The sequence below is a fragment of the Saimiri boliviensis genome, chromosome 4 (assembly GCF_048565385.1).
Source record: "Saimiri boliviensis isolate mSaiBol1 chromosome 4, mSaiBol1.pri, whole genome shotgun sequence".
NCBI classification, from domain to species: Eukaryota; Metazoa; Chordata; class Mammalia; order Primates; family Cebidae; genus Saimiri; species Saimiri boliviensis.
Window position 1 is genome coordinate 165,685,219 of NC_133452.1, and position 14,974 is coordinate 165,700,192.

Here is a 14,974-nt window from a genome sequence, read left to right on the forward strand (position 1 = left end):
GCACTTTGGGAGGCCGAGGCGGGTGGATCACGAGGTCAAGAGATCGAGACCATCCTGGTCAACATGGTGAAACCCCGTCTCTACTAAAAATACAAAAAACTAGCTGGGCGTGGTGGCGCGTGCCTGTAATCCCAGCTACTTAGGAGGCTGAGGCAGGAGAATTGCCTGAGCCCAGGAGGCGGAGGTTGCGGTGAGCTGAGATCGCGCCATTGCACTCCAGCCTGGGTAACAAGAGCGAAACTCCGTCTCAAAAAAAAAAAAAAAAAAAAAAAAAAAAGTGACTATCATTACAATAGGGCGTGAGAGGGGGAATAAATCCAAGATCACCTGTCTGGGAAGCATGCTATCATCTGCTTTCTCTTTTAACACACACACACACACACACACACACACACACATACACACACAGACACACAAACACACATACACACCCCTAGTCTTTCCAGATGACCCTTAACTGGAAAGAGAAAAATCAGAAACTTTCCTTGGCTGCCATAATACTATGCTGATGAAGTCTTACGTTTATGTGGAAAGGAGAAAAGAATAAACAGGCAAGAAAAGATTGGATGCCCCATTGTTCAATGCTCAACTCTTTGAGCTTCAGTTGTTTAAAGCTGAATTCATTTTGGCCATCTTCAACATAACAGTCTTGGGCATGGGTAAAATTGAACAGGAATTATTTTTAAAGAAAATTAGTTTTTAGAAAAAGCAGAGAGGTGAGGAAGATTTCCAAATAGCTGAGGCTGTTCTTTCTCTTTCAGAGAGCATCCACTCCAAATAATTACCTTGTTAGGCAACTAGTAAAGAGTGTTGCAAAACAATAATGTGGAAAGTGTCAAGGATCTTCCAACCCTTTGTTGGACAAGCTATGCTATCACCATTTAAAAAATCAAATTCTACTAGTGGAACAATTTGAAGAGTGTGTAACATTAATTGAATGAATTCTCAGTCTCTAATACAAGTTGTGTGATGATGTAACTTTTCTTTGATGGATCAGCTACCTTCTTATTTAATCATCTGCTCATTTCAAGCAAGTTAGGATAAATGAACACTTGAGAACATCTACAACCAAGCAAAAGGCTTGCCAACACTCGGGAGATGACGAAAAAGTACCGTAGTGTCTACTTAAGAGAGCAACTGCCATCCACAATCCAAAAGACCTGAATACAAACCCCAAATAAAGAGAACATTTTGAATGAAACTGGGGGAGATGAAAATAGTGGAAAATGTTTAAAGATTTATCGCTGAAAGATCAACTGAGAGAGGGCAAGAATAATGTTTGGCTTGTTTCTCACCACAGTTTTACTAAGAGGCAGACATTTTCTCTGAAAATTGTCTCAAAACACTAAGACAAATAGGCAAGAGTCTAAGTTTAATGTAATTTCATATAAGGGATTCTTATCTCCGTGGAAATACTGGTTCCCAGCCTTCAGCACTGGATTATCAATCGGTATCAACCTTTGACAAGGTACAGCCTGGCCCATAGCAGTAAAATCTTCTAAGCCAGATAAAGATCCTCACTAAGGGCAAGCAGACACTCCCAGGAAACGGAAAAATAAAAAATACTTTAGGGTTTTATTATTTAACTCTAAGTATATGGCAGTTTTGCATTCTCCTAAAAGTGATGTTAAAGGAAGAATTTGGGGAATGTTTGTAATTTCATTTTTTAAAGGTAACCACAATCTTAAAAAATTTAAAACGCGGGCAAAATAGCAAGTGAGCACTGATTCATTAGCGTCTGGGAAAGCAATTCCTTCAGCTACAGAACAGGCGTCCCTTGGAGGACTGGATAAGGGTTCTTCATCCCAAGATCCTTCCAACCCTCAGGGAGTGCTCCAGCACGGGCTCAGCTTCCACAAGGCCCGTCCTTGCATCCAACTCCTTCGCGTTTCTGGCGCGAGCAAGTCAGCTCTGCTCCCCAACGGATTTTAACAGAGTGGGAGGATTGAGAGAAACATCTGTGGGTTTGGAATGTCCAAAAGCTACTTGGCACCGATCACAAGCGGGTGGAAAATTCTGGCCCTGCTGTGCTCCAGATCTCAAGAGGGGAAAATGCTGGAAACTCCCCTGGTCACCATCTACCCTAACGTCCCGCCCCCACCCCCACCCCTCACAGCTTTGAATATTCCAAATATTTCCATGTCCCGTCCTAACAGTTGGCGTACCCACAGAATGCATCCAAGGGCCCTCAACAAAAGGGCGGACTCAGGCAGCTCTCCTGGGATATCACATCATAGACTGGTCATTTCAGAAACGCGAAGTGCGCGGCCCAGCGCGGCGAGAGCGACCTTAACGATGTCGGCACCGCCCAAATTCCCTGTAATTTACCCCTTATCCTTCTTGGCTGTCTTCTCCGTGGACTGTGATTCTGAGGGAGACGGTGGGCAGGGCTGGGTCCCCGACTCCCTCGCGGCTGCAGAGGGACAGCTGGTTGGGCGGAGGTGGAGGCTGCGGCCGGGGAAAGGGCCGCGAGGCCGCGCGTGGATCTGGTTCTAAATCCAAGCTCCCCTCGGGGAGCTCCTTCACCGCTCACTGAGCAAACTTCGTTTCACAGCTTTTGGGTTGATTTTTGGGAAACTGCGTCCTTAAAGCGGCTTCTGGTATCAGAAGCTTTGGTCCGCTTTTAATTTTTTGACACCGTGGGTTTCACACCCCACCCCCACCCCCACCCGCCTCAAACAAAGCGCTCTAAACACGATTACGTCTCCGTTGCGCTTTGGGGGAAATAATGTCAGATTGTGGCGTGTGAAACAGTCACCGTGTGATCGTTGAGCGCGTGGGCTGTGGAAACAGTCCCGGGAGACCTCAGCTCAGCCGCGCTCTGCAGCGCGACCCGGGGCCGGCGTTCGTCTCCCGAGGGCGGTTCAGGATCCCGTGAAATCCTGCGTAGAAAGCGCCCGCGGGAGTCCGCGCTGTTCAGGTGTGTGCCTTTATCATTATTATTATTTTATTATTAAGGTGTGAGGGGTCTTTAAGACAGAAGCCGGGAATCAAGTCAGTCTACAGAGACCTGGCCCCCAAACCCCGGCCGCTGCCGGTGCGAGGCCGCGCGGAGCCCGGTAGTTTTCGGGGTGTCGCCGCCCAGGTAGCGCCCTCGCCTCCGGCGCTTCGCCGCGGATGAAGCCCTGGCTTATGCGGAGCGCGAGGCCGCGGCTACCCAGAGCCTTCCCGGGCGCTGGGAAAGCCCCGCACCTGCAGGCCGGCGAGGGCCTTCCGCACGGGTTTGAATCCCATCAACGGCGATGTTTCAATTTTGTAGTTTCATCTACTGTTTTTTTTTTTATGTTGTGGAGGAATTTTCGACAATTGGGATATTAAGCCTCAGCCTTCGCTTTTCTTGTCAGCATAGAGCATTTGCTTATCTACTGACACTCTCTCTGACCATTTTATTAATTTTTCTGTGCAGGAACAACAACATTTGGGATACCCATACAACGAAAAAAAGTTATTGAACATATTATAACTTTATGGAAATGTCAAATATAAAAAAAGATGGAAAAAATAAATATAATGTAGCCTCATATCCATCACCCAGCCTCAGAATTAGTAATATTTTGTCAATACTGTTTTATGTCTATTTCAGACTTTTTCCTCCTGCATTTTAAAGCAAGCATATAATTTTATCCATGAAAACTTCGCTATGTAAGAGTGAAAGCTGTTTAATTTTTTCTTTTGTTTTTATTTTGAAAAATCGCATTTTAAACACTATATATGAAAACATTATATCTTACTGTTTATTTACTAGGAATGTCTAATTTTAAAAATGGCTTCCTCATGTTTCTTTGTTTTATCCTGTTTTGACCAGTGTGTTAATTTTCTTAGAATGCACTTAAAAGATTAGGTGGATTATTTCATAGCACAAAGTTGCTAGGGCTTATGTCGTCAGCAAGATAATTTTCCTTTTAAGGGCCGATGTTGAATACTGATTTTATCCCTATTTAATATGAACATAAGCAGCAATATTGTTCGAGAACAGAGTCACCTAAATATGAATGTCTTTGACAGAGTGTGGTATTTCCTTTATCTCTCTACTCTAGTTGCCTTGCATTTGTTTTCTTTTCTTTTCTTTCTTTCTTTTTTTTTTTTTTTTTTTTTGCATTTGTTTTCTAAAAATTTCCTTTCCCTGGATTTCACGTAGCGCTCTTTATAATTAACCCAGAATATTACTTTAGTGAAAACATACTCTCTTTTTGGAGGTTTGCACTTAGGATCTTTAGTATTGAAGGCTCACCTGTCACCTTTGCTAAAAAGATGTCTACTTATCCCTTAATGGCTCTGAAAAATAAAAATAACAAATAAATACAAACAAACAAACAAACAAAAGACCTCTACTTTCCTTTAGTGAAGGAGGAGTACAATCAAGGGTTTTGTATTTGGAATGTTGTCCAATATTTTGGAATGGGACATTGATGTGTTTAGACATTTTAGTTTAAAAACAAAACAAAAAGATTTATAAAATCTGTAGTTTTTGTTGTTCCAGTTTTTCAAAGTTTGTGTTAAAAGCATAATACGTAATTTTTTAGAATGTATGCATACTGCTAGATTGCCCTTCAAAGTAGTTATAAAAATTTACGGCTCTCTAACAATATCTGAAAGTTATTTTCCCTCCCACCTTCATCAAACTTTTTCATCTTTGACAATCTAATAGGTAAAAAAATGGTATATTATTGTAGTATTAACATTGAAAAAAAACAACAACAACTCTGGCAAGTTTTATTAAAGGAAATTTTTGCATGGCTTACTTTTCACCAGTCTGTGCTGGCATGCTTCTAATGTTATCAGAATCACCTGGATCAACATAGCTGGTATGCATACTCTGCAGTATTTTCCGCATCCTGTGTCCAGTTCAATATTATTGCTGCTATAGTGGTGGACACCAATTTTGGTCAACATTGTGTAGTACTCTATTTTGGATTTCCTCAAAGCTGGGCAGTTGTTAGCAAGAATGACCAATTTTGCTTTGTCTTGTCTGATTGTTTTCAGAGTTCACTTGTACCCCAGCGCGTACTTTCCACTTTTCATAATGAGTTGGAGCCTGGAGTCAATGGACTTCAGCGATTTTTTTTGTTTTCTTTATGGCGACCATCTTCCTGCCTTAGGTGCCAGACGGTCCCCAACCAAGAGCAGCTGCGAAGATGCTGCAAGGGAACAAGAAATGAATATTTCTTTAAATATGAACGAGGTTGAATCAATTAGTATTCATGTATATTTCCTTTCTGTAAATTTTCTGTTTATGTTTTTTCCATTTTTTCTATTTGTGATGGTGTTTCTTTTTGTTCTTGAGACACAGTCTACCTCTGTCACACAAAGCTGGAGTACAGTGGTGTGATCTCAGCTCACTACGACCTCCACCTCCCAGGTTCGTGATTCTCATGCGTCTGCCTCCTGGGTGGCCGGGGCTACAGGTGTGCCTACAACACCCGGCTAATTTTTGCATTTCTTTGTAAAGACAGGGTTTCACCATGTTGGCCAGGTTGGTTTTGTACTCATGATCTCAAGTGATCTGCCCACCTCAGCCTCCCAAAGTCCTGGGATTATAGGCATGGGCCACTGTGGTCAGCCTGTGATGGCATTTCTTTTCTTGACTTCTATGATTATCATGTATTAGGGAAATTAGTCCTTTGTGATAAACTGTGAATTTTTCTATTTAACTTTGTTTGTGGTTTTTGTTATACAGAAATTTTAAATTTTTAAGTAATTTAATTTATGAATCTTTTATGTATTCTAGGTTTTGTGTGATACTAAGAAAGACCTCCTTTGTGCCAAAACTGTAAAAAAAATTCTTTCTTTCTTTTTTATTTTTGTTTTTTTAGTGCTTCTATGGTATTAAAATTCTTTCTTTCTTTTTTATTTTTATTTTTTTAGTCCTTCTATGGTATTTTCTTTTTCTATTTAAATTTTGAACCCCCGATTGTGAGATGTGAGGTGTGGATTATGCTCTATTTGTATCAGATATCTATCTAGATGTTACAGTAACTTTTATAGCCTAATTTATCTTTTCTCCACTACTTTGAAATGTCAACTTTATCAAATGCCGAAATATTTGTGCCTGCTTCTGGATTTTCTATCGTATTTGTATTACGATGTTTTATTCACTGTAGCTTAAAATATGTCTAAATACCCAAAAGGTGTATGTCTTCCTTATTATTCTTTTCTTAATTTTCTTGGCTACTAATGTTGTTTATTTTCCATATAAACTTCAGATTCTTTGTGAAAAATGTAAACTGTTGGTCCAGAATGATGCCTTTTCCTTAATGCAGTGAACTTCAGATTCTCTAGTTTTCTCTCTAAAGATAGGAAGGGGGCATTGAGTCAATCCGAACCAGGGAAGCAGCAGGATCATGAGTTTTTTTCTTTCTTTCTTTCTTTTTTTTTTTTTTTTTTTGAGATGGAGTTTTGCACTTGTTACCCAGGCTGGAGTGCAATGACACGATCTTGGCTCACCGCAACCTCCGCCTCCTGGGTTCAGGCAATTCTCCTGCCTCAGCCTCCTGAGTAGCTGGGATTACAGGCATGTGCCACCACGCCCAGCTAATGTTTTGTATTTTTAGTCGACACGGGGTTTCACCATGTTGACCAGGATGGTCTCGATCTCTTGACCTCATGATCCACCCGCCTCAGCCTCCCAAGGTGCTGGGATTACAGGCGTGAGCCACCGCCCCGGCCGAGTTTTTTTCTTTAGTGAAGGAGGAATACAATGAAGGGCTTTATATTCAATCAAGTGTTTTGTTTTGAAAACAAAACTCTTTTAATTTGTATTGGCATTGTATTAAATATGTAGACTAACTTGCAGAGAAAATTGATAAAGTATTCTTTATATTAGTCTTGTAATTTCCTTCTAACTTTATTTCTCAATATTTTATCTCCTTTGTTGCTATTGTAAATGGGGTCTTCTTTTGGGTGTTGTGGTAGGAAGGCAAGTGATTTATTTATTTTATAAATACATTTAATTTTATAAGTACATGCTAGTGTACCTTCACATATCTAATATAATGATAATTTTGTATTGGAAACAGACGCTTGGTGCTGCAAAGAAAAATTAGCACTGAAACAAAGGATTTTTTAGCAGCAATTTTTACTTCCTGGGCTGCAGGAATGATACTCTCACTAGCCATTTTGCCACGAGTGTACAATGAACAAGGGAAAGCAGACGTATTTATCCCTTATGCATTTGGGTTCATCCTTACTGCTGTGTCTGATTTCTGTTGGCCGGAGCCAGACCTTAAAATTTAAACTAAAACCGGATTGGCAAACAATGTAAAACTTTCTTAAACAGGTAAAAGCAATGGAGAGCCGGGACATGTCTGTGAGCACATTCGGCATGGATATTTTGGTTAAAGTGAAAAGACAAAGACTATACTACATGTCTGTAAGCCTGGCATGTTTAACAGCTACGTAGGATAGGGCTTAACGAAGAGTTATTAGCACACTTATGATTTATTCTTTAACAAGAAAGGAAACTTTAAAGAGGAACTTTTCAACTTCCCACATTTTATCTCCTTCTTTTAAATGTATTTATTTAAATAATTCTCACTGACCCAGAACACTACAAAATACTTGTCATGAAAGTGGACATCTTTCTAACTTGTTGCTAATTTCAAAGACAATGCATATAATGTATTCTCTGAAAAGCAGGATGATGACCATTGATGTAAGTTAGGTATGTTTTCTAATGTGAAGTAAGGAGCTATCTTCTTTTATTAAAAGTTTCCAGAATTGAGCCGGGGGCGGTGGCTCAAGCCTGTAATCCCAGCACTTTGGGAGGCCGAGGCGGGTGGATCACGAGGTCAAGAGATTGAGACCATCCTGGTCAACATGGTGAAACCCCGTATCTACTAAAAATACAAAAAATCAGCTGGGCATGGTGGTGGGTGCCTGTAATCCCAGCTACTCAGGAGGCTGAGGCAGGAGAATTGCCTGAACCCGGGAGGCGGAGGTTGCGGTGAGCTGAGATCACGCCATTGCACTCCAGCCTGGGTAACAAGAGCGAAATTCCGTCTCAAAAAAAAAAAAAAAAGTTTCCAGAATTATTACCAAAAAAAAAAAAAAAAAAAAAAAAAAAATGGATCTTAATGCAAGCAAATGCCATTTCCACATTTACTTAAATCCTTTTATGCTTTTTCTCCTCACATATGCTAATATGGTGAATTATGTCTAAAGGTGTCTCTATTGTAAACAATACTTATGCTCATCTCCATTTTGTAATTGTGAATTATTTATTCCTTTAGTGAGATGCTGGATTCTGTTTGCTCCCATTTTATTTAAGATTCACCATAAGAAAGAATAAAAACTGGAGTTTTCCTATTGGTAATTATCTTCAGTTTTGAGATTACTGTTAGAATTGTTTCTGAAAAGCTGGGTGTGGTGGCTCACACCTGTAATCCCAGCACTTTGGGAGAGGCTGAGGTGGGTGGGTCACGAGGTCAGGAGTTCGAAACCAGCTTGGCCAACATAGAGAAACCCCGTCTCTACTAAAAATACAAAAATTAGCTGGGCATGGTGGCATGCACCTGTAGTCCCAGCTACTCAGGAAGCTGAGGCAGGAGAATTGCTTGAACCCAGGAAACGGAGATTGTGGTGAGCCGAGATCGCACCACTGCACTCCAGCCTGGGCAACAGAGCAAGACTCTGTCTTAACAACAACAAAAAGAATGGTTTCTGAAAAAATAGAATATTCCCATCACTTTTTATGTTCTGGAACTGTTTTTAATGCGTTTAAATTATCTGTTTTATAATGGTTTTAAAAAATTTATCTGGGAAGCTATGATGTCTGATGTTTTTTCGGGGCAGGCAGTTTGTTGACAACTTTTATTTGTTCTGTTATAATTGGCATGTGTGATTTTCCATTTCGTCTAAAGGTCTTTTTGATATATTTTCTAGAAATACATTGCAACCAGGTTTTTCAATTATATTGCAGAATGCTGAACAAAATCATATCTTTTAGTTTTATCTGCATTTGTGGTTACAAGCACTGCTACCACCACTATAGCAATGATCAGCGAGTGAAAGCAGTTACAGGAACTCACCTCTAGTTACACTGTAGTACAGTTAAGTTGATACATCATAATTTGTTTAACCAAACTTATATCAACCCTCTATTTCAAAGACTGCTACCTTGAACATTCTTTTATGCTCTGTGCATACCTTGTTGAATTTTTGCAAATATTTTTGTAGAATGGAGTTTTAAAAGTGGAATAGCCAAGTGATGATATCTACTTTTTAAAAAGTCAGTTTATTGAAGTTTAATTTCCATACAGTACAATTTACCTTTTTATATGTAGTTGGATGAATTCTGGCAAACACATATAGTCATGTAAAGATCTCTACAATAACAAGATATACATTTCCAGCATCACCCCAACATTCTTCCTCACTTCTCTTTAGTCAGCCTTTCCCTTCATTCCCAGCCTAACAATTACTAATGTGATTTTTTTACTTTATCTTTTGCCTAATCTGGAATAAATTATACAGTATAAGCAGTGAAGTCTGGCTTCTAGTTTCTTTCACTTGGCATATTGCTTTTGAGACATATTTATGATGCATGTATCTGGTTTGTTCTTCATGTTGCTGAGTAATATTCCGTTGCATGCATATATCACAATATGCTTATCTATTCACCGGGTGATAGACATTTGGATTGCTTCCAGTTATGGCAATTTTAAATAAAACTGCATGAACATTCGTTTACAGGTGGACATGTTTTCAATTTTTTGAGTAAATATCTAGAAGGAGGATTGTTGGGTCATGGAGTAAGAATATACTTAAATTAATTTTTTTTAAAAAAACCTATCAAACTGTTTTTCCCAGTGGCCATATCATTTTTGTATTTTCCTGGCAAAGTATGAGAATTTCAGTTGTTCCATATCCTCATCAACACTTAGTATTATCAGGTTTAAAAATTTTTTTTTAAGTTTTGCCATTGTAATAGGCATGTAGTTTTACATTTTCCTAATAGGCATGTAATAGGTATGGTTTTAAATTTTCCTAATGACTAATGATAGTGAGGTTTTTTGATGCGCTTATTGGCTATCTGTATATCATTTTTGTTGAAGTGTAATTCAAATCTTTTCCCCATTTTTATTGGGAGATGGAATTGTTTTCCTGTTGTGCAAAATCTTTGCATATGATTTCTCTGAGTCTGAGACTTGTTCATTTTTATTAAAGTACCTTTCAAAGAACAGAAGTTTTTAAATTTGACAGTCAAATTATTAATTTTTCTTTTGTGATTTATGTTTTTGTGTCCTATTTTAAAATCCTTGTCCAGCAAAGTCATAAGGATTTTCTCTGAAGTTTTCTTTTAGAAATCTTAGAGTTGTAGATTTAGTTTTATGTTTTATTTTGGTCTATGAGCCATTGTGAGTTAATTTTTTTACACATCGTGAGTTGAGGATGGAGATTCATCCTTTTTTATTTATTTATTTATTTTTTTGCACATGGCTGTTGTCCAACTGTTACACCACCATTTGTTGAAAAGACCTTCCTTTCCCCTCTAAAGGACTCAGTGAATCACCTTGGCAACTTTGATGAAAGTCAGTTCATGCCGTGAATCTATTTTTGAACTCTGATATCTACTTTTAAATTGTGATAAATGATAAGCGAATTTGCCCTCTCCAGCAGAAATGTGTGACAGCGACCTTACAGGTGACTGCCAGTCCCTTTGGTTGCCCCGTCCGTACCAGGAACAGAAGTGGGGCCCTGGGCTGCTTTCTTTTCCCGCAGCCCAAACCTAGCTCTTCTTAAAGTCTCATGAGGTGATGCAGACAGGTGGTGCTTGTAGCAGACAGCATAGCAACTTCCATATTCGCCAGAAACTCTTTATGAGGCAGCCAGTTCATTTCACTACATTAAGTATAGCGGAGGCAACTACTCTGTTGGGTAAGGATTTATTACAGCGTTTGGAATCTGCGGATGTGAGTTTAGGACTCAGCCAGACCTGGGAGCCTGGTTTTGCGTTTACCTCTCCAGTAACTGCTCATTTCTCTCTTTTTCTGAGAAAAACAACTTTCCAGCTTAATGACACATTTAATTCTAAGGCATGAGAACATTACGTTTCATAACGAAAGGGTTCTCACCTTGTAATTTAATTTCTTCTCTGTGATTTAATACCTCTTCTCTGTGACTCAGGTTGGGCTGGGCCTTGCAGACCCCAGAAACGGACCCTGTCTTAGGGTTACCAGCTCCTGGGGAGCCAGGTGGAAAGGCCGCGTGGGAAGCGTTCTCGGGATGAGACGCCGCCGGCCTCGGAACGCGCTGTTGTCACCAAGTAGTGTTGCCAGAGTCGTCTGCAAAATTTTGTTCGTCCTTTATCTGAAATTCAAATTTAGTTGTGTGTTCCGTGTCTTATCTGGCAATTCCACCGCCAACCCGACCTCAGGCCGGAGGAGCAACTGCGTCCCCGGGAACTTCTCACCCCTGTGAGCCGGAGAACGGTTTTCTAAACGCTGGGAAGAGTGAAAACCTGTCACCACGAAAAGAAAGGAAATCTGCTCCAACTGAAACAAACAAACAAACAAACAAACAAAACAGAAACAAAGGCAAAAACAAAACTCACAGCGCTGCTGTTACGGGGCTGGAAGGACCCTGGTAACGCCAGACGCAAAGTTAACGGGAAACGCTGTTTTCCAGGATCGTTCAGCGGCTGTCACATGTCGCAGTGTCCCCTCCTGGGGCACCGGCTGCCGCTTAACGAGTGCCAGACTCGCTTTGCCACACTCGTCTTCGGTACTGGGTACTTAGTACTTCGGTATTACTGGGGATACCGAAGAGCACGCTCTGCTCGTGAAAACGCCCAGTCCCCAGCTAATCCCCGCTACTCAGAAACCCCAAGCAACCCAGGACTGGTCCCGCTTCTCTTAGACTCCTCGGAATCCCCCAGTGGGAACCCGAACCTTACAAACGACAGTTCTCTCAGCCTCCTGTTGCACTGCATTTCCCCGTGGCTCTAGAGTGTCTTGTCACTCCTTCTATGTATTAAATCTGATTTGGGTTTGTTCCTGGTGGTCTTTGGCTAGTGTCTTTACTGCCGTATTACTGCTCCGTGCGCCCCGGCAGCGCAGGAGTTGGAAGGATTAATCCTGGCAGGATAGACGCTGATGTTGATGTTGGAATGATGAGAGAAAGGTGGATCCTGAGAGAGATTTTACCAAATCAGGCAGAATCTAGATTAACCATGTTTTAGAAGGGGAGGGGCAGGCAAAACAAATCTAGAGCAGTGTAAGGCCGGGCGCGGTGGCTCAAGCCTGTAATCCCAGCACTTTGGGAGGCCGAGGCGGGTGGATCACAAGGTTAAGAGATCGAGACCATCCTGGTCAACATGGTGAAACCCCGTCTCTACTAAAAATACAAAAAATTAGCTGGGCGTGGTGGCGCGTGCCTGTAATCCCAGCTACTCAGGAGGCTGAGGCAGGAGAATTGCCTGAACCCAGGAGGCGGAGGTTGCGGTGAGCCGAGATTGCGCCATTGCACTCCAGCCTGGGTAACAAGAGCGAAACTCCGTCTCAAAAAAAAAAAAAAAAAAAAAAAAAAAAAAAAAAAAAAAAAAAGAAAGAAAGAAAAAGTAGAGCAGTGTCAAACTTTAGCATCAATCACCTGCAGAGCTCGTTAAAGCACAAATTGCTGGACCCCAGACCTATAGTTTTTTTTCTCCCCGCAGGTGATAATGATGTTATTGTTCCAGAGACCACGCTTTTTTTCTTTTTCTTTTTCTTTCTTTCTTACTTTCTTTCTTTCTTTCTTTCTTTCTTTCTTTCTTTCTTTCTAGATGGAGTCTTGCTTTGTTGCCTAGGCTAGAATGTAGTGGCTTGATCTCAGCTCACAAAACCTCCACCTTCCGGGATCAAGCAATTCTCCTGTCTCAGCCTCTTGAGTAGCTGGACTACAGGCACATGCCATCACACTTGGCTAATTTTTGTATTTTTAGTAGAGATGGGGTTTCACCATGTTGGCCAGGCTGGTCTCGAACTCCTGACCTCCTGATCCACCTGCCTCAGCCTCCCAAAGTGCTGAGCTTATAGGCATCAGAGACCACACTTGTAAGAACCACCAAACTAGAGCAATCTAGTCAGCATAATCATGGTTTTTGTGTGTGTGTGTGTGGTTTTTTTTTTTTTTTTTTTTTTTTTTTTTTTTTTTTTTGAGACAGAGTCTCACTCTGTCACCCAGGCTGAAACGCAGTCCGTGGTGCCATCTCAGCTCACTGCAAACTCGCTCTCCTGGGTTCAAGTGATTCTCCTGCCTCAGCTTCACTGAGTAGCTGGATTTCAGGCATGTGCCACCACACCTTGCTAAATGACGCATTTTTAGTATAGACAGGGTTTAGCCATGCTGGCCAGGCTGGTCTCAAACCCCTGACGTCAGGTGATCCACTGCCTCGGCCTCCCAAAGTGTTGGGATTACAGGCATGAGCCATCACAATGGGTCAAAAGCTAATAATGCTTTGAAGCCAGTGATCCAACTTCAGATCTCTAACTTAGAAACTTTAAAATTGTCATTCACTACTAAAAAAAATGAAGAGTCATATTCTCAAATCACGCAAAGCTCAACACCATTAATCCCTAAAAATTCATTAAATATTGAATATTTATGAAGTCCAGTTTATAAATTGCCAGGAGTTACCCAGAAAATCTACAATAAACCAAGTTCACTGAGTTTATAAGAATCCAGGATTCTCGACCACTTTCTCCTCTTCGCTGTGAGTGCTTGAGCTTCCATTTAGATCAGGCGTCCCCAAACTACCACCCGCGGGCCGCATGCGGCCCCCTGAGGCTATTTATCCGGCCCCCCCGCTGCACTTCAGGAAGGGGCACCTCTTTCATTGGTGGTCAGTGAGAAGAGCACAGTATGTGTCGGCCCTCCAACGGTCTGAGGGACAGTGAACTGGCCCCCTGGGTAAAAAGTTTGGGGACGCCTGATTTAGATGATCTGGGACAATGCTAGTTGAAACAATAATCTCTCTTGTAAGGGCTACATAAGCAGGTGTGGTCTGATCTTTTCACATTGATGGGAGGGTAAATCAACACAACTTCTGTGGAAGAAATTTGGCAATATCTTAGAAACGAATATTTCCTATTACACAGTATATCTACCCCTAGACATTTATACTGTAAATATAGACACACACATGTAAAATGCTATTTTCGAAATTATATTTATATTCAAATACAGGTATGTTTACCTCTTTTTATAAGTAGCATCTATACATATTGTCTTTCATCATGTTTTTTCCCACTTAACAGCATATCTTGGAAAGAGAAGTAGTCTTATACATGCAAGTCTTTTTTTTTTTTTTTTTTTTTTTTTTTTTTTGAGACGGAGTTTCGCTCTTGTTACCCAGGCTGGAGTGCAATGGCGCGATCTCGGCTCACCGCAACCTCCGCCTCCTGGGTTCAGGCAATTCTCCTGTACCTCAGCCTCCTGAGTAACTGGGATTACAGGCACACGCCACCATGCCCAGCTAATTTTTAGTATTTTTAGTAGAGACGGGGTTTCACCATGTTGACCAGGATGGTCTCGATCTCTTGACCTCGTGATCCACCCTCCTTGGCCTCCCAAAGTGCTGGGATTACAGCCTTGAGCCACCGCGCCCAGCCTGCAAGTCTTATAAATAATAGTCTTGTATATGTTTCTGGAAGGACACATGAAAGCTAATCACAGTATCCTACCGGTGGCAAGAGTAATTAGTGACAAAACTTTGATATACAACTTTTTTACTATTTAATCATGTGAATGTAGTACTTGTTTTAAAAATGGAAATAAATAAATAAATTGAATAAAAATATGTGTATTTCTTCTTTTCTCTCAAATCATCAGTCAGGATGGAAGTTATACACAGAAACTGCATAATACTGACATTCTTCTTTCCTTTCTCAGGAGGAAATGCTTTAGCCCTAACTGGTAATGTTCCATGGAATGTCTTTGTAAGTTTTATTATATCTCTAAGAGACACTCTCCCTCCTTTTTCAAAGACAGGGATACT

At 40.9% G+C, this 14,974-nt stretch overlaps 1 long non-coding RNA gene and 1 pseudogene across 1 annotated transcript; one reads left to right on the forward strand and one right to left on the reverse strand.

Annotated features, from left to right (window-relative positions):
• The first annotated feature begins 2,403 nt into the window (after positions 1 to 2,403).
• Positions 2,404 to 3,523, forward strand: LOC141584423 (uncharacterized). Its single transcript, XR_012517471.1, has 2 exons — positions 2,404 to 2,920; positions 3,407 to 3,523. It is a non-coding gene; the product is annotated as an uncharacterized LOC141584423 (long non-coding RNA).
• Positions 3,524 to 4,738: 1,215 nt separating this feature from the next.
• Positions 4,739 to 7,647, reverse strand: LOC141584110 (large ribosomal subunit protein eL30-like; annotated as a pseudogene).
• Positions 7,648 to 14,974: the final 7,327 nt, after the last annotated feature.